The sequence below is a fragment of the Aedes albopictus genome, chromosome 3, assembly GCF_035046485.1.
Source record: "Aedes albopictus strain Foshan chromosome 3, AalbF5, whole genome shotgun sequence".
NCBI classification, from domain to species: Eukaryota; Metazoa; Arthropoda; class Insecta; order Diptera; family Culicidae; genus Aedes; species Aedes albopictus.
In genome coordinates this window covers 134,523,647-134,549,297 of record NC_085138.1, presented here as the reverse complement: position 1 = coordinate 134,549,297, position 25,651 = coordinate 134,523,647, and the positions used below count along the sequence as shown (strand labels likewise).

At 43.8% G+C, this 25,651-nt stretch overlaps 2 protein-coding genes across 3 annotated transcripts in view; one reads left to right on the top strand and one right to left on the bottom strand.

The window, feature by feature from the left end:
- The window catches only part of LOC115254245 (galactokinase), a 154,149-nt gene extending 146,731 nt beyond the window's left edge, over positions 1–7,418 (bottom strand). The window contains exon 1 of the mRNA XM_062857345.1: positions 7,265–7,418. The gene's annotated coding sequence lies outside the window, so the exon portion shown is untranslated. The remainder of the gene's footprint in view (positions 1–7,264) is intronic.
- The window catches only part of LOC109419338 (extracellular serine/threonine protein CG31145), a 341,080-nt gene that overhangs the window by 51,760 nt on the left and 263,669 nt on the right, over positions 1–25,651 (top strand). For both annotated transcript variants that reach the window (XM_062857335.1, XM_062857333.1), the window contains exon 2: positions 7,488–7,589. The gene's annotated coding sequence lies outside the window, so the exon portion shown is untranslated. The remainder of the gene's footprint in view (positions 1–7,487; positions 7,590–25,651) is intronic.

Here is a 25,651-nt window from a genome sequence, read left to right as displayed (position 1 = left end):
TCGGCAATCCTTTGTAAGATTTTCTGAATTTTTCTTGGAATTGTCTGGGAACTAATGAAACAGTTTCCGAAAAATTCCCAAAGTGACGTTATTAATTACAGTTGACAGTCAAGGAAAAGTTCTGGGGGTTCAAAAATTTATTCCATGGGCTGCATGTACTCCCTTAACTAAACTAATGACACCTCGTCGTACATGACATACGATCTCATTTTTTTTTTTGTTTTTATTAATGTGTATTTTAACTTAAATGCTAATTCTACACTCCATAGCATATCACCGAAAACCAGGATACAGTCTTGAGGTTATGTGACGTGATGAGCACATTCCTGGCCTTGCGTGTGCCCCCGGGTGGCTCATCTTCCGACGGCTGCCACGCGAGCTATATTATTTTAAAAATAATTTACGAGAATCTTGTACATGTTCTGGGATAAACTCAGACTTAGGAGCACTCTGGCAATAGTTGCCTAGCCTTGCGCTATTGAACGCATCCCTTACATCAAGGGTTTGAATGTTAGTGAACTCACTGCCTCTCATGACGTCCCTCCCCGAAATTCGAACTTGTTGCCCGAGAGTCATGATTTCGAATGACTGAGTCAGAAACGATAGGCTGAAGTCTGTATCAACTAATATGACCACAAAGGAACATCTAGCATACACAGATCGAAAAAAGAGCGTAAAACTCTGTAACATATGATGCACATAATTGGAGCGTGGTATATGTATCACAGAAGTTTACATGACATATCATTTAAATGTCATAAAATGTCATGTAAACTTCCGTTACATGTCATGTAATTCAGCATGACTCTGAGTTTTTACATGACATATAACACAAATTTACATGACATATCATGTAAACCATCATACAATTAAGTTTACATGACTAAAATGAAGTTTACATGACGTGTAAATCTCATTATTTTTATCTGTGTAGGTCACACGGGGGTGTCGTCGGGGACATTTCTGATTTGCAACTAAAACATGCCGTGCGACGTGTCAATCTTCATGATTTCGAGAGAATAGGGCACAAAAAAAATGACTGAAGTCTACATCAACTGATGTGGCCGTTTCGGAGCACCTGGAACAGGTTCCGCGGAGGCCTCTCAAACACAATAACATACAAAATAATAGCTTTTAGCCATTTGACAAAACAGAACCCTCCCCCACCCCCTGACGCCAGTACTATTTGGAATATCTCCGGAATGGTTCCGGATATTCCATGGCCACTTGAGTATAATAAACTAGCACCAATTTATGATCGATTAAGGGTGAGTTAAAAAAACCCAAATTAATCCACCTAGAGGTGATAGTGCCTTTCTCGTCGTATATGTTCTCACGATCTTTCCGTCGACGTAAGTCAAAGTGTTCCTGAATCCTGATATTTTTTAAGAAAAGCAAGCATTTTATCAAAGTCATCATTGAATTGACTTAAAACTTATTGATGGCACGTACTCCGACGTTGTGTTCAGCGTAAAAGCAGAGCTGTATAATATCAGATTTCTCAGTTGACTGCTTGAGTACCTTCACTAACGTTGGGAGCTGATCAATATCAAGACGATACTAACAAGCTAAGATATAACTTTTTACACATTCACAGATCACTTTGCGGTCTTCGATAAAGTTTTTTCTGCACATTCTAGGTTATATTTTATTGAACGTTTAAAATAAGAACGTAGTGAGTATAGTGAGACGTCTGTTTGTATGTGGGTTTCATATGTCAAGATTTTGTTCTCTTACACATATTTATCGCTTGCATTAATTTTATTCACTTTCGTAGTTCCGGCGAAGCATCAAACGCTGGTTGTGCAACCCTACCAGTAGTCTCTAATGTGGTATGAGCCTATTTTCTAGGTTACCGTTCCTCAGGTTATCAAAAAAGCCGTGATGTGATGTGTCGCATGGTACATTTTGTTACTTTCCGGAACAGGTTCCGGAGCACCACCGGGTCTCCCAAATATAGTCTGAGGCAATATCATTGCTAACGTACATCAGGTTACCTAAAAACCACGAATTGATTTATCTTATGCATGGGTACAAATCACTTTTACATTTGACCATTTCCAGTGGGACACCCAGAACTAGTTTCGGGACACTACCGGTTGTCTAAAATATGGTCTGAGTTAGAACTGGTAAGAACATAGTTACGAATCGATCATCGTGTTATCAAAAAAGGGTCTCCAGTTGGCCTAGTGGTTAAGGCTATGAATCGCCAATCCGGAAACGGCGGGTTTGATTCCCGGGAACGGGAATTTCCCCGGGTCGGGAACATTTTCTCGACTTCCAGAGCGTAGTGTATCATTGAACTTGCCTCACAATATACAAATTCATGCAATGGCGGGCAAAGAAAACCCTTCAATTATTAACTGTGGAAGTGCTCTAAAGAACACTAAGTAGAAGAGAGGCAGGCCAAGTTCCAATGCGAACGTCGAGCTATAAAGAAAAAGAAGAAGTTATCAAAAAAGCTGCTATTTGATGTACTGTCAAACCCCGCGTATTCATCACTCTTTAATAAGACACTTTCTAATTTGTACCCAGCGCAATCGAAATGAAATGAATTAAAAAAATGATCAAATGTCACAGTGTAATACACTGTTAATACGAATGATACGATATTGTGATGTTACTTACACCCGCAGCGGCTCCTCGTGCAGCTTCTACTTCCGAAAGTTCTAATTTGGTGCATTCCGACACCTGATCCGTTTGGTGATCAACCGCAGTGAACCTCGGAAGCCAACAATCGTAAAATGTACAAGCTATCAATTCGTACCACCACAATATCTGTAAGATTTGTGTTCAAAACCAAATCATACAATCTAAACAAAACTAAAATAGAGTTAGTTTATCTAATTGAAAGTTTACACAGGTTATTTGACAGCAATCATTGTCGAATTAGCGTGGTTTTATGGTACGACACGCATGGATTTGATTCAATTTCACATTTACAACTTTCGGTTCACATTTTACCACTTACCGATTGTCCCTGATGTGGTCTTAGACTAGTTTCATGCAAATTATTAATCAGTTCACCTAAAAAGTCGCAAACTGATGTAATGCATGTATGGGTTTGGTTCATTCGTGCATTTCGCCAGTTCCGGCGAGGCACTCGAATCTGGTTCCGGAACACTACTGACCTGAGACTATTTTCTTGCTGACCGTTCTTCGCGTTATCGAAGAAGCCGTTATTTAGTGTGCTGCGTGTATGCGTTTAGTTTCTTTTTCTACATTTGACCACTTCCGTCGGGGCACCTGGATCCGGTTTCGGCACACTATTGGTTTTCCAAAGTATGGTCTATGATTTTTTTTGTTAACCGTTCATCAGCTTACCTAAAAAGTCATTAAATGTGTCGAGTTTATGGGTTTGGTTCTCCTTTACATTTGACCACTTCCGATGGGGCAATTGTAATCAGTTGCGGAACACTACCGGTTGTCCCCAATATGGCCGGAAAGTTTTTTTTTTTTGTCAAATCAAGATGCCCTAAAATCCGTGATTTGATGTGTCGCTTGCATGGGTTTGGTTCCCTTTTATATTTGGCCATTTCCGGTGGGACACCCGGAACCGGTTCTGGATCACAACCGATTCAGACATATTCTGAAAATATTTTCTTGCTTACTGTTCATCAGGATAACAAAAAAAGCCACGATTTGATATGTCCCTTGCATGGGTTTAATTAACTTTTATACTTTGCCACCTCCGGCGGAACATCTGGAACCGGTTCCGATATGGTCTGAGAATGCTTTCCTGCTTACTGTTCATCAGGTTATCGAAAAAGCTGTGATTTGATATGTCACATGCATGGTTTTATTTCAATTTTATATTTGGCCACTTCCGACGGGACACCCGGAACCGGTTCCGGGACACAACCGGTTCAGATATGGTCTGAGAATATTATCCTGCTTACTGTTCATCAAGATATCAAAAAAGCCACTACTTGATATGTCGCATGCATGGGTTTGGTTAACTTTAATACTTGGCTACTTCCGGCGGGACATTTGCAACCGGTTCCGGAACACTACCGGTTCTGATATGGTCTGAGAATGTTTTCCTGCTTACTGTTCACCACGTTATCGAAAAAGCCGCGGTTTGATATGTCGCATGCATGGGTTTAGTTCACTTTTATGTTTGGTAACTTCCGGCGGGACACCAGGAACCGATTCCGGGACACTACCGGTTCAGATATGGTCTGAGACTATTTTTCTGCTTACCATTCATCAAGTTATCGAAAATGCCGTAGTTTGATGTGCCGCATGGATGGGTTTGTAGCGTTTTCATATCTGCCCCCTTCCTGGGGTACCGGTCCGGAACACCTAAATGGCCATAACTCCGGAACGGCTGGACCGATCTGAACCATTTTCAATAGGAAACAATGGGACCAGATTTCGCGTCGAATGAACCATCGGTCATTAAAATCGGTTGAGGTTTACTGCCAAAAAGTGATGTGAGTTTTTTTGTACACATACACACACACACATACACACACACAGACATCACCTCAATTCGTCGAGCTGAGTCGATTGGTATATAAGACTTGACCCTTCCGGAGGCTCTATCAAATTTTCGTTTTTGGAGTGAATATATAGCCCTTCAGTACACCTTGGTGTACGAGAAAGGCAAAAATCGGATGAAAATTGGCGAAATGCCAGCATTTTGAAAATGAGTTGTCGAGAGTCGGGTACGTGAAGGTTAATAACTGGTCATCATCTAATCTTAAAGCATTGATTCGATGTGACACATTTGTGGATTTTGTCAATTTTAAATTTGACCACTTACGGTGGGACATCACGAACCGGTTCCGGGACAATAAAGGTTGCCCCAAATATGGTCTGAGACTATTTTCTTGCTAACTGTTCATCACGTTGCCTAAAAAGACATGATTCGAGGTGTCACATTCATGGGTTCGATTCACTTTTATATTTGACCACTTCTGTCGGGACACCCGGAACCGGTTCTGGATCCCAATCGGTGGCCTCTAATGTGGTCTGAGCCTTCTTCCTTGTAAACCGGTCATCAGGTAATCGAAAAAGCCGCGATTTGGGGTGTCGCATGCATTGGTTTAGTTCAAGTTTATATTTGGCCACTTCCGTCGGGACACCCGGAACCGATTCCACAACACTACTGGTTCAGATATAGTCTGAGACTATTTTCTTTGCTTACCGTTCTTCGGGATTTTGAAAATGTCGCAATTTGATGTGTCGCATGTATGAGTTTGTTGCATTTGCCCCTTCCTGGGATACTGGTCCGGAACACCTAACCCAAGTAACACATTTGTCACAGAAGAGTCACGTTGGCGCAAGTTTTTGTTGCGCAGAAGTCACTGTGACTTACTCCCGACAAATAAATACTTGCTTGGTAGGAGTAAGTCACATTGACTTTTGCGCAACAAAAACCTGCGCCGCCGCGACTCTTATTATTATTAGCTTTATTAGGGAGATTTTCAGCCCGAGGCTGGTTCATCTCCATCCGTGACTCTTCAGTGACAAGTGTGTTACTTGGGAAATGGCAATAATTCCGGAACGGCTGGGCCGATCCGAACCATTTTCAATAAGAAACAATGGAACTAGGTTCCGCATCGAATAAACCATCGGTCATTAAAAACGATTGAGGTTTACTGCCAAAAAGTGATGTGAGTTTTTTTGTACACACACACATACACTCACAGACATCACCTCAATTCGTTGAGCTAAGTTGATTGGTATATATGTCTCGACCCTTCGGGACTTCTATCAAAAAGCCATTTTTGGAGTAAACATAGTCTTTCCAGTACACTTAGTGTACGAGAAAATCAAAAAGAAACAAAACAATACTGTTGAATATACAGGGGATACTCAAAATAACTGGGACAGGTAAAATTTTCACTTTTCAAACACTGTTCAACTCGCTGTAACTTTTCGAAAAGGGCATCAAATATTCTCAAATTTTTACTGTAAGTTCATTAACTAGTTGTGTATCAGTGGTCAAAATTTTGATAAGATCGGGCTATTCTACATGATGTTATAAAGGTTCTAGAAAAAGGTATAATTATTCGATAGCCAACTTTGAGCAGTTATATCTCCGGATTCAATGAAACGAATGCCATGAAATTTTGATCATTCATGACTTACATAATGAGCTATTAAAAACTTTTGACTAAACTTAAAACTCTTTACACGAAAGAAAAATATAATGATTAGATTATTTATCCAATATAACATCAATTTATCCAAAACTTCATAATCGTTTCAAAATTCGAGATAGTAACTATAGTTCATTTAAATTCCCTCTAATTGACTTGAATATATTTATGTTTCAAAGGAAAACTATCAAATAGCCGGCATTAAATTGAAAAAGTAATGGGGTGCATATGAAAAATAGATAAATTTACTAAAAACATATAATAAATGGAATCGCTATAACTTTTTTTCTTATTAATAATTTCAAATTAAGTCAACTGTTTTTCAAAGTTCATTTTATAAGTCATGATTGATCAAAATTTCATTGCATTCGGTTCATTGAATCCGGAGATATAACTGCTCAAAGTTGGCTGTCGGATAATTATACCTTTTTCTAGAATCTTCATAACTTCGTGTAGAATGGATGAACTTATAGTCAAAATTTGTGAATATTTGATGCCCTTTTCGAAAAGTTACAGCGAGTTGAACATTTTTTGAAAAGTGAAAATTTTACCTGTCCCAGTTATTTTGAGTATCCCCTCAACCTATATATGAAGTTTAATATCATGATCAAGAAAATTTCAGTTTTGATCAAGTACTGAGACTGAACGGAATTCACAAAGGCATATTTATCTTCCAAACATTGAAAAGTTGAACGTGTACCCACATATCGCATTTCGTAGACCGACACAAAAAAAAGAAGATTAAGTAAATGCTTCCGCACGGCAATTATTCTGTCACACTCGGTTGCTATCGTTTTGAATTAAAGTGCACCGAGCGGAAAGTTGAAAGCGATCCGATGCCCTCCCAAAATTTGTGTCGTACGTTAGCACAGCCCACCTTCTTTCTCACCATTTCTCAGCGTGCCGTTTCAAAGCTACTACATACTAGGTACATGCCATTCCGCTTTGTAACCGTTTCAGTGAGCTGACTTAAGTTATTGCTTAGCTCCTAAGTCTGATGTTCAGAATGTTTAACACATCCCATTGTATCGTTCTGGCTGTTCGTCGTATCACTTTCTTTCGTGCAAATGGGATGGGTAGGTTGAATGAACGAATTCTTAGATACCGACACGCTTCTTTTTTGTTTCCGCGATAGTGAGGTGCAACCTACTTACCCGAGTCTTCAAAAAATGGATTTTCGGCAATTTCACGGCCAAAGAGCACACACAAGGCACAAGCACTGAAATGATTCACTAGTAAAACAAAACTGAGCCTGCCAAGAATCCTTGCAGAATCCGAACGCTCTCGGCAGATTTTGCTCTTATCATTTCGCTGGCCGAGTAGCCCGTGTCCGACGATTAAAACTAGGTTTGTTTTGTTCTCTGTGTTTTGTTCCAGTGATAACCTGAATGAACTGGGGATCCGTACAGCAGCATCAGCAGTAGCAGCAGCAGCAGCGCAGACACCAACGTAGATGTCAAACGATGATTATTGTTATCGGTGAGTAGGCAATTTGAATCAATGATAATAATCGACAAGATAAGGAAGTCTATGAAGTGGGATGGGGAGTTAAGCAATAACTTGTATGCAACAATATGCAGCACGTGCTTGCTAACGAGATACATAAAACTGAATTTTGTCACGCTATTATGGCTTGAATACAGCTAGCCATGTTATTGCAAATCATCCCTTCTCCCTTGAAACGTCTCGTGTTTAATAACCAGCTCGTAATCGAGAATACTTTCAATGAGCACTGACGCGCCACTAATCTAATACAAACTACTGCATCGAGGAAAACATTGCCGTTATCAATATTTTACTCAAACAATATACCTGAAATGGCTAATTGGTCTGTTTGGCTGCGTTGCATCATTGATGCATTAAATCTATGAAAAGATGTGTAGGATGTGTTTCAAACAAACTGGTACTATTGATTACCAGCCTAACTACCGGTAGCACTATTATATTATTTTTTATCTATTCATAGTTTTGTGCATTATACATTTTGGTCAGAACCTCCGGCCACCAAAAAAATCCATGTACATTTCGGATGTGTCCTGCCTGGTAGAACATGCTAAGAGTCTCTTAAAAGGTTTCCTAAAATAATTAGATGTACATTAGCGTGGGTCATCGGAACCGTTTTCTCAGATCAAAGCTTTTTTGGTTCCGTTTCAGGTCCTGAGTATCTGTGCAAAATTTGAGCACGATCGGTTGCGTCTACACTTTGCGCATTGCAATTGAAATTTGTATGGGATTTTGTATGGGAAAACATACTTTTTTGCATTTTTGTCATAAGTTGAAAAAGTTTGTCTGAAACTTTTTAACCAATACTGTAAAATGATAGCCTAGGATGGTCTGAAAAACTTTGTTGAAGACCGCAAAGCGATCCGATGCTTGTGAAAATAGTTATAATCAACGAACCGCATGCATGTGTTTATGTTTTAACATGTAAAGTAATAACAATAGCAACAAAATCATGCTGTTTCGCCAAGCAATGCCGACGCTTCAATTTTTTTCATAAGCATCACATCACTTCGCGGTCTTCGACAAAGTTTTTCAGGACACCCTAGGCTATGTTTTCCTTTTATAGGTTACATGATTTCAGAGAAATTCGAGCTTGTTATGAGAGAAATGCAAAAAAGTGTGTTTTCCCATGTAAAACTCCATATAAACTTCAAACGCGATGCGCAAAACGTAGACATAACCGACCCTGCCCAAATTTTGCACATTTATTTGGGTCCTGAATTGGGATCAAAAAAGCTTTGATCTGATGGGATACCATTGATTTTTTCATTTTTCCATATAAACGATGACCCACTCTAATGTACATGTGTAGATATTAATGATAGCAAAATGGGGAATATATAACATTGGATCAAAACAATGTTCGCAGTGATGGAAATACCCGAAATGGAATTAAAAAAAAATGGACAGCAAAATGTTCACGCAACTCAAAAATACAAGAGGTTCCCCCTAATATTTCAGATTCAATTGGTGAAGATAACTGTGGTTGATATATTGCAGTTGATGCCAGCATTTGTTGTGTTTAAAGGTCTTTGGACATCTTTCTTATGCATAAGGAGTATACGAGAACTTCTTGGAGTATAGACCATTGCATCTACAAGCGTAGGCAATGATCTATTGGGACAAATTCAATACATGCTAACACAGCTTCATACACCTATATGCTCTCTTGGGAGTTCAAGGTCTTTTTGATAATTTACAAGAACTTCCTTAAGCTACTCTGAAACGTCTTGAAGCGCTTTTGAAAATTACCTCAAAACCCCTAGAACCTCACCAAAAAGCCTGTTAAGCCCCCGGGATCACCGGGAACCCCCTAGAACGCCTTGAAACGCCTTAGAAGGTATTGAACACAAATTATAAAAGCTATAGGAGGAGGGTGCGGTGTAGCGTTACTAATCATACAAAAATTATTCAAACAAAAAGCGTTACAAGAGAGAGGGGAGTGGAAGAAGATTTGAAATGGGCATTTTTGCGTAATTTTTATACCATTTTTATACCTGCCTCAAAGCCGCCCGAAACTCACCTGAAAGTCAATGAAACCCCCTAAAATTAACGAGAATCTCTCTGCAGCCCCCCATAAACAACCTGCAATGCCCTAAAACGCCTCCGAAACTCTTGAAATCTACGAAAACACCCTGGAATGCCGCGTAGCCCTTCTGAAATGCCCTTGAAAACTGTGAAACAACATAAAACTCGCAAAAACGTCTCTTAATATGTCTGAAACGCCCTGGAAAACTGAAACTGCATCCCTCCTCAAAATTTTTTGAGACTCACTTGAAAACCTGCGAAACCCCCTAAATTCCCGAAAGCCTTTCCGAAATGCCACGAAATACCTTGAATTGCATGTGAAACCCCTTGAAGTACCCGATAAATATGTAAGCCTTGAGATTTCAGCAAACCTTGAAATGGCATATTTTAAAACCCAACTGAAATTAAGAAGCTTTAAAGCATGACATTATTAACTTTAACGTTATAGGAGCATTGGGTTGCTCAATTATTTAGACATCAAAAGTAGGTTGCGAAGTGCAAGAATCACTGAACAAACGCTAGAGTAATCCCTGGAGGAATCTCTAGAGGAATCCCATGAAAAATTCCTGGAGAAATCCACGGAGGAATTCCTGGAAGAATCCCTGAAAGAATTCTTTAAGCAATCCCACGAGGAATCTGTTAAGGAATCCCCAGAGGAACTTCTAGAGAATCTCAGGAGAAATCCATGAAGGAATCCTTGGATAATCCAAGGGATAATCCCTGGAGGAACCTCTGAAGGTATACCTGGAATATTTCCTGGAAAATCCTTGGAGGAATCCTGGAAAGAATATCTGGTGTACTCCCTCGAGAAATCTCTAGAAGAACCCCTGAAGGAATCCTTCGATAAATCCATGGAGGAATACCTGGATGAATCCCTGGAGGAATCCCTGCAGGAATCCCAGGAGGAATCCCTGAAAGAATCCCTGGTGGAATCCCTGGAAGAATCCCTGCAGGAATCCCTAGAGAAATCCCTGCAGGTAACACTGGAAGAATCCCTGCAGAAATCCCTGGAAGAGTCCCTGCACGAATCCCTGGAGGAATCCCTGCTGGAATCCCTGCAGGAATCCCTGGAGGAATCCCTGCAAGAATCCCTGGAAGAATCCCTGCAGGAATCCCTGAAAGAATCCCTACAGGAATCCCTGGAGGAATCCCTGCGGGAATTCCTGCAGGAATCCCTGCGGGAATCCCTGCACGAATCCCTGCGGGAATCCCTGCAGGAATCCCTGCGGGAATCCCTGCAGGAATCCCTGCGGGAATCCCTGCATGAATCCATGCGGGAATCCCTGGAGGAATCCCTGAAGGAATCCCTGGAGGAATCCCTGGAGGAATCCCTGGAGGAATCCCTGGAGGAATCCCTGGAGGAATCCCTGGAGGAATCCCTGGAGGAATCCCTGGAGGAATTCCTGGAGGAATCCCTGGAGGAATTCCTGGAGGAATCCCTGGATGAATCCCTGGAGGAATTCCTGGATGAATCCCTGGAGGAATCCCTGGATGAATCCCTGGAGGAATCCCTGGATGAATCCCTGGAGAAGCCCCTGGAGGAATCCCTGGAGGAATTCCTGGAGGAATCCCTGAAGGAATCCCTGGAAGAATTCCTGGAGAATTTCTTAGAGGAATTCCTGGGGGAATCCTTGGAGGAATCCCTGGAGGAATCACTGGAAAAATCCCTGGAGGAATCCCTGGAGGAATCCCTGGAGGAATCTCTGGAGGAATCACTGGAGGAATCCCTGGAGGAATCCCTGGAGGAATCCCTGGAGGAATCCCTGGAGGAATCCCTGGAGGAATCCCTGGAGGAATCCCTGGAGGAATCCCTGGAGGAATCCCTGGAGGAATCCCTGGAGGAATCCCTGGAGGAATCCCTGGAGGAATCCCTGGAGGAATCCCTGGAGGAATCCCTGGAGGAATCCCTGGAGGAATCCCTGGAGGAATCCCTGGAGGAATCCCTGGAGGAATCCCTGGAGGAATCCCTGGAGGAATCCCTGGAGGAATCCCTGGAGGAATCCCTGGAGGAATCCCTGGAGGAATCCCTGGAGGAATCCCTGGAGGAATCCCTGGAGGAATCCCTGGAGGAATCCCTGGAGGAATCCCTGGAGGAATCCCTGGAGGAATCCCTGGAGGAATCCCTGGAGGAATCCCTGGAGGAATCCCTGGAGGAATCCCTGGAGGAATCCCTGGAGGAATCCCTGGAGGAATCCCTGGAGGAATCCCTGGAGGAATCCCTGGAGGAATCCCTGGAGGAATCCCTGGAGGAATCCCTGGAGGAATCCCTGCGGGAATCCCTGGAGGAATCCCTGGAGGAATCCCTGGAGGAATCCCTGGAGGAATCCCTGGAGGAATCCCTGGAGGAATCCCTGGAGGAATTCCTGGAGGAATCCCTGAAGGAATCCCTGGAAGAATTCCTGGAGAATTTCCTAGAGGAATTCCTGGAGGAATCCTTGGAGGAATCCCTGGAGGAATCACTGGAAAAATCCCTGGAGGAATCCCTGGAGGAATCCCTGGAGGAATCTCTGGAGGAATCACTGGAGGAATCCCTGGAGGAATCCCTGGAGGAATCCCTGGAGGAATCCCTTGAGGAATCCCTGGAGGAATCCCTTGAGGAATCCCTGGAGGAATCCCTGGAGGAATCCCTGGAGGAATCCCTGGAGGAATCCCTGGAGGAATCCCTGGAGGAATCCCTGGAGGAATCCCTGTAGGAATCCCTGGAGGAATCCCTGGAGGAATCCCTGGAGGAATCCCTGGAGGAATCCCTGGAGGAATCCCTGGAGGAATCCCTGGAGGAATCCCTGGAGGAATCCCTGGAGGAATCCCTGGAGGAATCCCTGGAGGAATCCCTGGAGGAATCCCTGGAGGAATCCCTGGAGGAATCCCTGGAGGAATCCCTGGAGGAATCCCTGGAGGAATCCCTGGAGGAATCCCTGGAGGAATCCCTGGAGGAATCCCTGGAGGAATCCCTGGAGGAATCCCTGGAGGAATCCCTGGAGGAATCCCTGGAGGAATCCCTGGAGGAATCCCTGGAGGAATCCCTGGAGGAATCCCTGGAGGAATCCCTGGAGGAATCCCTGGAGGAATCCCTGGAGGAATCCCTGGAGGAATCCCTGGAGGAATCCCTGGAGGAATCCCTGGAGGAATCCCTGGAGGAATCCCTGGAGGAATCCCTGGAGGAATCCCTGGAGGAATCCCTGGAGGAATCCCTGGAGGAATCCCTGGAGGAATCCCTGGAGGAATCCCTGGAGGAATCCCTGGAGGAATCCCTGGAGGAATCCCTGGAGGAATCCCTGGAGGAATCCCTGGAGGAATCCCTGGAGGAATCCCTGGAGGAATCCCTGGAGGAATCCCTGGAGGAATCCCTGGAGGAATCCCTGGAGGAATCCCTGGAGGAATCCCTGGAGGAATCCCTGGAGGAATCCCTGGAGGAATCCCTGGAGGAATCCCTGGAGGAATCCCTGGAGGAATCCCTGGAGGAATCCCTGTAGGAATCCCTGGAGGAATCCCTGTAGGAATCCCTGGAGGAATCCCTGTAGGAATCCCTGGAGGAATCCCTGTAGGAATCCCTGTAGGAACCCCTGGAGGAATCCCTGGAGGAATCCCTGGAGGTATCCCTGGAGGAATCCCTGGAGGAATCCCTGGAGGAATCCCTGGAGGAATCCCTGGAGGAATCCCTGGAGGAATCCCTGGAGGAATCCCTGGAGGAATCCCTGGAGGAATCCCTGGAGGAATCCCTGGAGGAATCCCTGGAGGAATCCCTGGAGGAATCCCTGGAGGAATCCCTGGAGGAATCCCTGGAGGAATCCCTGGAGGAATCCCTGGAGGAATCCCTGGAGGAATCCCTGGAGGAATCCCTGGAGGAATCCCTGGAGGAATCCCTGGAGGAATCCCTGGAGGAATCCCTGGAGGAATCCCTGGAGGAATCCCTGGAGGAATCCCTGGAGGAATCCCTGGAGGAATCCCTGGAGGAATCCCTGGAGGAATCCCTGGAGGCATCCCTGGAGGAATCCCTGGAGGAATCCCTGGAGGAATCCCTGGAGGAATCCCTGGAGGAATCCCTGGAGGAATCCCTGGAGGAATCCCTGGAGGAATCCCTGGAGGAATCCCTGGAGGAATCCCTGGAGGAATCCCTGGAGGAATCCCTGGAGGAATCCCTGGAGGAATCCCTGGAGTAATCCCTGGAGGAATCCCTCGAGGAATCCCTGGAGCAATCCCTGGAGCAATCCCTGGAGGAATCCCTGGAGGAATCCCTGGACGAATCCCTGGAGGAATTCCTGGAGGAATGCCTGGAGGAATCCCTGGAGGAATTCCTGGAGGAATTCCTGGAAGAATCCCTGGAGGAATTCCTGGAAGAATCCCTGGAGGAATCCCTGGAGGAATCCCTGGAGGAATCTCTGGAGGAATCCCTAGGGGAAGCCCTGGAGGAATCCCTGGGTGAATTCCGTGAGGAATCCCTGGAGGAATCTCTGCAGGAATCCCTGGGGGAATCCCGTGAGGAATCCCTGGGGGAATCCCGTGAGGAATCCCTGGAGGAATCCCTGGAGGAATCCCTGGAGGAATCCCTGGAGGAATCCCTGGAGGAATCCCTGGAGAAATCCCTGGGGGAATCCCTGAGGGAATCCCTGGAGGAATCCCTGGAGGAAGCCCTGGAGGAATCCCTGGGTGAATTCCGTGAGGAATCCCTGGAGGAATCCCTGGGGGAATCCCTGGAGGAATCCCTGGAGGAATCCCTGGGGGAATCCCTGGAGGAATCCCTGGAGAAATCCCTGGAGGAGTCCCTGGAGGAATCGTAGAAGGAATCCCTGGAGAAGCACTGCAGGAATCCCTGGAGGAATCTTTGGAGGAATCCCTGCAGGAATCCCTGCAGGAATCCCTGAAGGAATCCATGGAATAATCCCTTGAGGAATCCCTGGAGGAATTCTTGGAGGAATCCAAAGGGTCGGTCACTCGGCACATTGTGCCCGGCACACTTGTCGGCACATCCCGGCACACATGCCGGCATATTTCGGCACACACGGGCACAACAATGAAATCCAACTTTGCGGTATGGGATCAACCTGAGAACATACTTACGACTGCAAAAACCCTTTTATATGAATTTATAACAAGTGTTCTGGTTGGGATTTTGTTTGTAAACACTTATCAGTTTAACAACATTCGCCAAAAATAGACAGGGTTCTAAATAGCGAAACCACATTTAAAGAAAAATACCACTGGGTACATGCGGCACACCTCCGGTACACCTTCGGCACATCCGGTACACACTGAAAAATAAACGGCACAGTTTCGGCACATATTGGCACACGCTCAAAAATAATGGCACAAATGCAGTGTGCTGAATGACCAACCCCTTGGAGGAATCCCTGGAGGAATCCCAGAAGGAACCCTTTTAGATATTTCTGGAGGAATCTCTGGAGTAGCGCCTGGAAGAAGCCCTTGAGCAATCTCAGGAGACATTTCTGGAATGATCATTAAAGAATTCCCTGAATAATCCTCGGAGGAATATCTAGAGCAATCCTTGGAAGAATCTCTGGAGGAATCACTGAAGGACTCCCTGGAGGAATCAGGGGAGATAATGATAGTTTCCAAGGTTTACAGTGGCGTTTCGGTTTTATCACTAGTCGTTTTAATCACTACTCGCCCAAATTCACGGTTTTCTGTTCGTTTATATCACGATTTTCATTTCCTTTTTATCACACTTGTTTTAAAACATTCCGAAATCAATATAAAATAGATACTGCATTGTCCAGTCCACCAGAACAGTTAAAAAATATAAACTACGACTTATATATTTTGCAGCTTATATATTTTGCAGATTGTGGATAAAAAATTTACATTTATTTCTGGTTTCTCTAAATTCACGGTTTCGTTTATATCACGGTAATTTTTTTTTTGACCGTGATAAAACCGAAAAACCGCTGTAGTACATTCCAAACAATTTGAGGCGCTTGAGCCTAGCTATTTAGCACTGTAGTTGGAGGAAATTCCAATGCAGAACCCGTAGCTTCCGGGAGGGTAAGCCCAGTTCCCTGGGTTAGTGGATTGGTGTCAGGCCCTGCGGGCCAGCCATACAAAGAATAGCACCGAAAAATCAATTAGAGAAGAATGCGAACCGATACCAATGGTGACGACCACAGCGACGAAAAGGAACTTACGATTGGAAGCTCGGTACGTGGAACTGAAGATCTCTCAACTTCATTGGGAACACCCGCATACTCCTCGATATACTGAAGGACCGTGGGTTCAGAATCGTAGCGCTGCAGGAGGTGTGTTGGACAGGATCCATGTCTATGTGAGCTGGAAACAGCTTTCATCGTGATGGGTGACATGCAGAGGCAAGTGATCGGTTGGTGGCCGATCGACGATAGAATGTGCAGGTTGATGATCAAGGGCCGATTCTTCAACATCAGCATAATGAACGTGCACAGCCCTCACTCCGGAAGCACTGATGATCACAAAGACGCATTTTATGCGCAGCTCGAACGCGATTACGACAGCTACCCAAACCACGACTTCAAGATCATCATAGTTGACCTAAACGCTCAGGTAGGCCAGGAGGAGGAATTCAGAACGACGATTGGAAAGTTTAGCGTCCACCAGCTGACGAACGAAAATGGCCTACGCCTCATCGATTTCGCCGCCTCCAAGAACATGGCCATTCGTAGCACCTTCTACCGGCACAGCCTCCCGTATCGCTACACCTGGAGATCACCACAACAAACGGAATCGCAAATCGACCACGTTCTGATTGATGGACGGCACTTCTCCGACATTATCGACGTCAGGACCTATCGTGGCGCAAATATCGACCCTGATCACTACCTGGTGATGGTCAAATTGCGCCAAAAATTCTCCGTTAATAACAACGTACAGTACCGGCGGCCACCCCAGTACGATCTAGAGCAACTGAAGCAAACGGATATCGCTACAGCATACGCGCAGAATTTCGAGGCAGCGTTGCCAGACGCAGGTGTGCTCAATTTGGCCCCTCTAGAGGACTTCTGGAGTTCAGTCAAAGAAGCCATCAACAACGCCATCAAAAAAGCCGAGAGCACTATCGGGTACGTAGAACGGAGTCGACAAAACGGTTGGTTCGACGAGAAGTGCAGAGTAGTTCTGGGGGAGAAGGACGCAGCACGGGCGGTAATGCTGCAGCATGGAACCCGACAGAATGTGGAGCGATACAGACAGAAGTGGAAGCAGCCGACTCGTCTCTTCCGAAAAAAAAAGCGCCAAAGTGGCTGCGGAGCGGACCTGGTGTGATGGTTAGAACACTTGACCTGGGATCGAATCCCACTCCCGACAAACTCGCAAAATGTGAGTTTCTCCTTCGGAAGGGAAGCAAAGTGTGGGTTTCGAGATGAACTAGCTTATTATTAGATTATTAATATTTGTTTATTGAAAATTATGTAAAGTAAGGAAAACCTTCTTAAAATGTTACACTGTGGTGAATTCATATTTGACAAATATTTTGACTCTTACTTACCTGAATTTCCTGATTCCTTGACTTCTACTGCACGCGTTCAAGTTCCCCAAGCAGACCCTTTCTGAAACCACATAAAGTAGCAGATGACTTAAGTGTCGTAGATAAACGATTCCAATTGCTAATGCCACTCACAAACAAGGAATGACCGTAGTATGCAGAAAAATGTTGAGGTATTATTAGGCTCAAAGTTCTCGAATTTCTCATGAACTGAAGTTTATTGTAATGATATTGAGGTGACTTATTATTAATAATGGCATAAATATGTAAGCATGCTCTATAGCTATAAAACTTTGAAAAAGAACATCCCAATAAAACTTTTTGTAGGTGAGATACATATGAGTATCTAGAAAGATTGAAAACGTATCTAACACATGAGTTTAGTGCTACTCGTAGTCTGTTAAGCGATGAAACTGACGCATTGCTATAAACAAAATCTCCATACATGAAATGTGGAAGGATTAGATATTTTAAAAGTTTGATTTTCATTGTAGTGTCTAGATGTTTGGTAACTAAGTTAAGTTTTTTCAAGGTACCATAAACCTTACCGCATTGGGCATTTGCAAAAGCATTCCAACATAAGTTTGAAGAGAAAATTACCCCTAAATTTTCCAATTTCTCGTAAAACTGTACTCTTTCTCCATCAAAATATATTGAAGGAGGTCGAGGGCAGGTTTTAAGCTTGCAAAAAAGCATTGCTTTTGTTTTCGATGGATTAACAGCTAAAAGATTGTTCTGGGACCATCGTAATATATTATTTAGGTCATGGTTAATTTTCCTGGCCATATCATCAATGTCAACTTCACCGGAAGCACACAGATACACTTGAACATCGTCAGCAAACATGTGAACTGAGCAATACTCCAGGTTTGGTGGTAAATCATTTATAAATAAAGAGAATAACAGTGGCCCCAAGACGGAACTTTGGGGTGCACCAGATTTTATGTAATTAAAATTAGAGAAAACACCATTGTGGAAAACGGTTTGCTGACGTTCGCTCAAATAAGACTGTAATAATTTAACAGCATTTTGAGAAAAACTGAATTTAGTGGACAATTTTTTAACTAACTTGAAGTGTGGAACCCGATCGAATGCCTTAGCAAAATCAATTAATAGCAAAATAGCAACTCCTCTACGGTCTATGGAACGAGCAATATCATCGTGAACTTTGATCAAAGCAGAATTTGTACTATGACCTCTACGAAAACCAGATTGATGAGGATGTAGGAGATCGTGGTCAGCGATGAACTTAGTTATTTGGATTTTCAATATTTTTTCGAATACTTTGGATAAAGAGCTTAGAATGCTGATTGGACGTAAATTTGAAAGAGATGAGCTGTTTCCCTTCTTTTTGATGGGAATCACTTTAGAATTTTTTCACGCCTTTGGGAAAACTGACGATTTAATTATAGCATCAAACAAAAACTTATAAATTGGTAACGCAACAGGGAGCAGTATTTTATTGAACCTTATGGGAATATTATCCAATCCAATAGTATTAGACTTAATTGAAAAAAGGATAAATAGGGATAAAAAAAACAACAACAACAAAGCAGCTGGTAAAGACGGTATCGCAGCAGAACTCATCAAGATCGGTCCAGGTAAGTTGGCCTGGCCACCTGTCTGCTCTGGTTAGTAGTCAAGATCTGGGAAACCGAACTACCGGAGGAGTGGAAGGAAGGGATAATCTGTCCCATCCACAAGAAAGGCGACAAGGTCATGTGTCAGAACTTTCGAGCGATCACCATTTTGAATGCCGCCTACAAATTGCTATCTCAGATCATCTTCCGTCGTCTTTCACCTAAAGTAAATGAATTCGTGGTAAGTTACCAAGCCGGTTTCATCGACGGCCGATCGACAACGGACCAGCTCTTCACCGCACGGCAAATCCTCCAGAAATGCCGTGAATACCAGGTCCCAACGCACCACCTGTTCATCGACTTCAAAGCGGCATATGACAGCATCTACCGCACAGTGCTATGGAAAATCATGGACGAGAATAGCTTTCCCGGGAAGCTTACCAGACTGATAAGAGCAACGATGGACGGTGTGCAGAATAGCGTAAGGGTTTCGGGTGAACTATTCGAATCTCGACGGGAGCTACGACAAGGTGATTTTTTTTTTTTTCCCTGTAGGGGTACACAACCACTGCGACCATTAATTGATCTATTGTGGTAAGACCCAGTTGCTTTATGCAGTACATTAGTACACTCACTAGTATTAAGAACTAGCGATTGTTTTTTTTTAGGCCTGCATTATACCCCAGTCTGGAATAGCTTCCAAAATGAAAGCCACTACCTTCTTGGGATTTATATTCCACCAGATATCTCGGGGATGCATGATACATCCACCGAAATAACGTTCTCTCTTCTTAAAGAGAAAACTACACTCACAAAGTAGATGTTCCGAGGTTTCAGAGTTGAAACCACAGAACCGACATTCTTCTGATTCAATCTTCTTGAGCTTCAATAGAAAGTGTCGAGATGGGCAGTGCCCAGTTAACAATCCTGTGTACACACTTAATTCGCGTTTACTAAGTTTCAGTAGTGTGTTCGTGTTTTTCACGCTTGGCACGATGAATCTCTTTGACTGGGATATTCCAGGTGCAGTATGCCAGTTTGCTCCTACGCTCTGTTTCTCCCATTTTTTTAGCTCCATCGATAGAGCACTTGATGATACTCCACAGAAGGGTTCCGGTCCATACAAGGCACCCAGAGATCCCTCCCTAGCTAGCTGGTCCGCAATTTCGTTGCCTGCAATTCCACAATGACCTGGTACCCAGAATAATTTTACAGTATTCCTTCCAGCCAGTTCCTTCAGTAGTGTAATGCACTCCCATACTAGCTTAGAATAACATTCAAATGTGCAGACTGCCTTTAAAGCTGCCTGACTGTCTGAAAAGATATAGATATTCGCATGTCTATATTTTCTTTTAAGACAGATGGCAGCGCATTCCAAAATAGCTTGAATTTCAGCTTGGAACACCGTTGGCCATTTACCCATTGGTATGGCGAGTTTAGTCCTGGGTCCATATACTCCAGCCCCAGTTCTATCACTCATTTTCGATCCATCCGTATAGAATACAATAGATCCTGGTCGAACCGTTGGTCCTCCTGATTCCCATACGCTCCGATCATCAATCGAAACTTTGTATGGTATATCTAAGATGAATTTTGGTTCCATCCAGTCTTCATTTTGTATTACTAGTGGATTTACAGTAACATTGGTTAAGATTTTCAAATGTCCTGTTAGATCGCCTTCTAAGATGTTCTTATATCTTTTTAACTTCAAGGCACTTTTCTTTGCCTCTAGTTGCACAAATTGGTGCAAGGATAGCAGATGCATTAAGGCATCTAGTGTTGAACCAGGAGTACTTCGAATAGCTCCTGTTATTGACACTGTTGCTAAACGTTGAAGTTTAGCCAGCACTCGTTGGGCTGTTTTGGTTTTGGTTTTAGGCCACCAGACTAGAGAGGCATAAGAGACTTTGGGTCTAACAACTGCCAGGTAGATCCAATGAACTATCCTGGGTTTTAGCCCCCACTTTCCCCCGATCACTCTCCGACAGGCCCAAAGAGCAGTTGTTGCCTTATTTACTACATGCTCTAGATGTTCACTCCAGTTCAGTTTTTTATCTAGTATGACTCCTAAATATTTCACCCTGGAGGAGAATGTCAACTGTACCCCATCCAAGGACGGTGCCTTTATATTGACATTTCTTTTTCTTGTAAAAATTACAAGAGTAGTTTTTGAGGGATTTACGTTTAATCCCTCTCCTTTACACCAGGCAAGAGTGTAGTTTAACGCTATTTGCATTCTGTTTGATAGCGTTTCATCATGCTTCCCTCTTACCACTATCACGATATCATCTGCATAACCAATGACTTCGAATCCCATTGCCACTAAACTATTAAGCAAGTCATCAACAACTAAAGACCACAGCAATGGTGAAAGTACACCTCCTTGGGGACAGCCCTTAGACGTACTTACTTTAATGGTTGATTCGCCCAGTCTAGAGACAATACATCGATTTCTCAGCGCTGCAGTGATCCAGTCAACGATTGAGCCATGAAAGCCCCGTTTATACATAGCTGATCTGATTGAAGCATGTGAAGCGTTATCAAACGCACCTTCAATATCAAGAAATGCACAGTACGCTACTTCCTTGTATTTGATGCTTTTTTCTATTTTTTGTGTTAACGTGTGAAGGGCTGTTACCGTCGACTTGCCTTTGCAATAGGCAAACTGTAATTTATTTAGCTTGTGAGCTTTTAAAAACGAGCCTTTGATATGCTCATCCAGAATCTTCTCCATTATTTTGAGTATAATTGAGGTTAGGCTTATTGGCCTGTATGCTTTAGGCTGTGTTTTGTCCCGTTTGCCGTTTTTTGGTATGAATATCACTCTTACCTTATTCCACCAACTGGGAATGTAGCACAGTGTCATGCTACTAATAAACATCTCAACTAAAGCAGGGATGATTATGTCCCTACCGTGCTGTATTAGCGCCGGAAAAATGCCGTCTTCTCCAGCAGATTTGAAAGGGTCGAAGGAATTTATTGCCCAGTCCACCATTGCCACTGTGAAAATTTTTCGGGATTCCATGAGTGCATCTTTTCTGTTCATATTGCGTCCAGAATTTGTCCTCAATTGTCCCGATGAATTTTCATCAACAGCAAATGAGCCTGGGAAATGTTTTTCCATCAGTACTTCCAATGTTTCTGAAGGACTTCTGGTGAATGTGCCATTATCCTTCTTAACGTTGCCTAGGCCATTTGAGTGTTCCTTAGAAAGGACTTTTTGAAGCCTGGCCGCTTCTGAAGTGTATTGGATGTTTTCACACATGAATCTCCAATGTCTTCGTTTGCTTTTCCTTATTTCAGTGCTATATTCGGTTAGAGCCTTTCTATATTGGCCCCAATCCGAAGTTGCTTTTGCTCTGTTGAAGAGTTTTCTTACTTTCCTCCTCATTTTTTGTAGAGCGTTGTTCCACCAAGGGACTTTCCTGTTTGAACTCCTTTCCCTTTGTGGACAACTTTCGTAGTATGCTTGTATAATTTTGTTAGTGACCATCCTAGAAGCTTCTTCTAGTTGCTCTGCTGTTCTTATTTTTTCGTCCAGCAGAGGTTGCTTGTTCGCAAGAATTTGCTTGTAGAGATCCCAGTTGGTGTTCCTGGGGTCTCGATAGAATTCCCTCACGGTCTCTCCCCTCTCTATTGAGAAGGTGATATGCTTATGATCTGAGAGAGATACCTCGTCAGATACTTCCCAAGAGGTAATTCTATCTGTTAGAATTTGGCTACAAAGTGTTAAATCAAGTACTTCATGTCGCCTTGAGTTAACATATGTGGGTTTGTCCCCTCTGTTACATATATCAATGTTATTAGCAGAAATATATTCTAAAAGGGACTCACCTCGTTTGTTGATGTCACTGCTTCCCCATACAGTGTGGTGAGCGTTGGCATCGCAGCAGATAATAAATTGCTGGTTTTGTTGTCTGCAGCTGGTGACAAATTCGCAGATTGAGGACGTCGGAGCTTCTTCTTCATCACCAGGAAAGTAACCTGATGCTATATTAACGATAGACTTACCCCTGGTTGTTGATGGTCTTTCCTGCCTATTTTGCAACATCGCTCTGGAAGGTGTTACGCGTCGATCCGGGCTCAACAGCCGGGGTACGATCTTCACGAAATCCGACCAATTTGTCTGTTTTGCGGATGATATGGATATTATTGCTAGGGCATGGCTAGCGGTGGCAGAACTGTTCACCCGCCTGAAACGTGAAGCAGCTAAGGTCGAACTGATGGTGATTGTGGGTAAGACAAAGTACATGCTGGTTGGTGGGACTGAGCGAGACAGGACAAGACAGCAACGTTACGATAGATGGGGATACTTTCGAAGTGGTGGAAGAATTCGTCTACCTCGGTTCCTTACTAATCGCTGACAATAGCGTGAGCCGTGATATACGAAGGCGCATCATCAGTGGAAGTCATGTACGGACTCCAGAAGAAACTACGGACAAAAAAGATTCACCCCCGCACCAAATGTGCCATGTACAAGACGCTAATAAGACCAGTGGTCCTCTACGTACACGAGACATGGACGATGCTCGAGGAGGAGTTTTCGCGTGCTAAGGACGATCTTCGGCGGTGTGCAGGAGAACGGTGTGTGGCGGAGAAGGATTAACCACGAGCTCACTGCACTTTACGGCGAACTCAGCATCCAGAAGGTGGTAAAGCCGGAAGGATACGGTGGGCAGGGCATGTTGCATGAACGCCGGACAACAACCCTGCAAAGTTGGTGTTTGCTAACCATCCGGCTGGTACAAGAAGGCGTGGAGCGCAGAGAACACGATGGGCGGACCAGGTTGAACGTGATTGTTGATTTTGTTGAATTGTTGATTCAGTGTTATTATGAATTTGATTTTGAACTGAATAAATGAATGAACTGGTGTTATCAACTAGTTCAAACGAAATAAATCGCAAAAGCATTGTTTTCCAAGCACTTCACCCACCACTGGCCAGCTCCCAATCAGCACTCGAGTACGACAAAATACGCAACACATTTGTCCCACGAAAAAAATGTCTATTAGTTCTGGTAGTAGGTTGCTCCATGACAATTGGACCAGACAAAACAAATCTACCGCCAGCAACATCTAGTGGCAACCGAGCACAAAAGATCGCACCCTAATTGACGTTGATTGAATCGTTCCGCTGGAAACAATTTATTTCTGTAGCAACCGGGACGACGCGGCGGCATGGAGGCGGCGCATAGATTCATACAGCAACCATCCATCTCTAAGCGTGGGGGGACCACGACACGAAACTACAAAACATTTTGTCGTATACACGACACCAACAACGCATGCGATGAGTTCCTGAGAGCAGGGGAAGTCATCAGTTGGATACGAAATGTTCGCGAATTGTACCTAGTTTAGTTGGCGCAGTGTGATGGGTTGGAAAGCACTTCTTGGCAATGGTTCGACCATTGGGAAACGCAGATGCAAGATAACAAAGGCTGCTCAGGCAAATGATTTATTAGGAAAAATGTTACCCAAGGGCGGTGGGCAATACGGGGTACCCACGAAGAAATCTCATGGGCCGCAGTATTACATCGTACCGCAACGTATGGATGTTTTTGTTCGGTGAAATACCTGTTGCTACTTTAATTGTTAAATTTAATTGGATCTTACGCTGATGAATGGAGCAACGAACCGCAGAGAAAGCATTACGCTAATAATGTTGCCAATTGATTGGGTGATTAATTATATCGATACATGTAGCATGTTTAGGCATTGTTTAGTTGTTGCTAAGATTGGAAGACAACTTTACAAAACGATTCCGAGTACTCGTTATTGCTTGTTAGTTTGGCACTGGAACAAAATTGAGAATATGAAAAGAGAATCATTATTTCCAATGTTCCACATGTTTGCTTCCTGATTTGGAAAATGTATCGAGTTGACACAGGTGAAATTGAATTTCAATTGTAACTATGTCTGGTGATTGGACGCATATAGAATTATTGTGATACTCAACACAATTGTATTCAAATTATTGTTACTTATTCGAGCACATGGAAAGCTTAAGCACCGGATTTACATCATACATACTTAATTACCTTCAGTCCTGGGCATTCACAGTGGTGCAGAAGGCCGAATTGAAAGACCTCCATCATGGGCGATTGTCAGCCATCGCCTTGACCTGTGGCCAGGTCAAATTTCTGTCGACTTGCTTGATTTCGTTGTTGAGGCTGCGCCGCCATGAGCCTCTGGGTCTGCCCCTCGCCACCGATGTTCTGCTGAGTTCCAATCTAACGCTTGCTTGCAGATTTCGTTTCCGCCCCTGCGTAGAGTTTGGCCGACCCACCTCCACTTTCGCTCCCGAATTTCTGTCGCTATCGGTTTTTGATGACATCGACGATGGAGCTCCACGTTGGATATCCAATTGTGAGGCCACCATGCACGAATTATATACCACAGACATCTATTGATAAATACCTGCAACTGTTGAGTGTTCTCCACTGATACACACCAGGTTTCACTGGCGTATAGCAGTACAGATTTCACGTTCGAGTTGAACATTCGGATTTTGGTGCGTCGACTAATCTGGTTGTTTTTCCATACATTTCTTAAACTCGCAAAAGCAGCCCTCGTCTTCTAGATCCGTGCACCTATGTCGATATTGGTGCCGCCATCAGCCGTCATTTGGCGACCAAGATATTGGAAGTTTTCAACATTCTCCACTGATTGCCCAGCTACCGTAAAGCTGGAAGGGTTGACCGTGTTTACATCCAACGATTTGGTCTTGTTGACGTTGATGGTAAGACCTGTCGCTGAGGAGCGATTGACAAAAAGATCGAGCTTGCTCTGTATATCAGAGTGCCGTTGAGCTAGGAGAGCAAGGTCATCAGACAATTTGAAGTCATTTAGGTGCTCCAAATGGGCTGCCACAGCAATCCGCGATTTGGTTTATGATCAATTGCACCTAACAGGACCTCGTCGATTACGATGAGGAACAGTAGCGGTGATAGTATACATCCTTGC